Below are 1,288 nucleotides of genomic sequence, written 5' to 3' on the forward strand. Positions count from 1 at the left end.
TTGAGCATATGGGGTTGGGGAAGACTCTAGAAGCAATTTTTTTTTTTTTTGAGTTATCTGAAGTTTCTTCAAGGATTACGAGAGCCATTTTGTGAGTCAATGAGATCGGCTTCTTAAAGATTTGTCCTTTGAGCGTAACGGATGGTTGGGTGTGAGAGACAAAAGGTCACTCCAGAACATGAAGTTCTTAGGTATGTTTGTATTGCTTTGTTTTGATATGTAAGGCTGTGTGTAATTATATTGTTCTGTTTGTTTTGTTCCAGGAATCTTTGTTACTGTTTAGTGTGTTGTTTACAACGTATGATATAGCATTGCTGGATCAAGAATTCCTTTCTCAGATTCTGTGGCAGTATACTGTAATTGATGAAGCTCAAATACTCAAGAATCTCAACAGATTGAGCAGAAAGAGATGGGAGTAGTATACGTAGATATTGTGTATGTTGTCGCTCGCTTGGGAAACAATTGACATATATTGTATATATAGATATAGATTTGTAGTAGCTTTTCTAATTAATAACTATGAGACTCAAACTTTTGTACTCTATCCTTTTGGAATTTTGTTAGGCAAGAAACTTTTCCACCAGCATAGAGCCATAGATCAAGAGTCAGCTATTGCTTTACCTTTCGCATACTCACTAAAGCATTGTTTATCATTCCCGTATTAACATTATTTTTCTTTACTCCCACATTGAAAATCTATCACTTTGTTTATAATGAGGGTGATGCAATCATATATGGCTTCGGATTTCCACTTTTGGTGAAGTCTTTGTTTGAAAATAGTAATATCACCTTCATTTAAAACTCATCTCTGTTTTCCAAGTGATTATATAGGATCATCGTTCTCTGTTGTAACTTGAATGATGAATCTTAATAATTAAACAACTCCCGATAACCACAAAATAAAGCACCAAGTTGTTGACAGAGTTTTTGATTTTCAGATTGAACGAATAAACAAAAAGAAGATGAAAAAGTTGGTTTGTTTACATGACACCAAAAAATACCACTGAAATTCATACCTAAAACTAAAAACGAACCTTGAAATTTGGTTGTTTATATGATCCATCAATAAAAAAATATCTTAAATAATATCCAAACACGTGACAAAAAAAAAGTAAAAAAAATAATATCCAAACATATTGGGATGAGTCCTTAATATTTTGGTTTATACGTTTGCAAGCTATAACAATACAAGTTTTTCTCCCCACTCAAGTTACAAAATGGGAATTATAAAACCAAAGTAGTAACACATTAAGCAAGAGATTGCTAAAGTTAGAAGAAGTGTCTTTTT

The 1,288-nt window shown here is 32.5% G+C and overlaps 1 pseudogene; it reads left to right on the forward strand.

Annotated features, from left to right (window-relative positions):
* Positions 1-141: 141 nt before the first annotated feature.
* LOC106321441 overlaps positions 142-1,288 on the forward strand; it is a 4,133-nt pseudogene continuing 2,986 nt past the window's right edge.

The sequence above is a fragment of the Brassica oleracea genome, unplaced genomic scaffold (genome assembly GCF_000695525.1).
Source record: "Brassica oleracea var. oleracea cultivar TO1000 unplaced genomic scaffold, BOL UnpScaffold01660, whole genome shotgun sequence".
Classification (NCBI taxonomy): Eukaryota; Viridiplantae; Streptophyta; class Magnoliopsida; order Brassicales; family Brassicaceae; genus Brassica; species Brassica oleracea.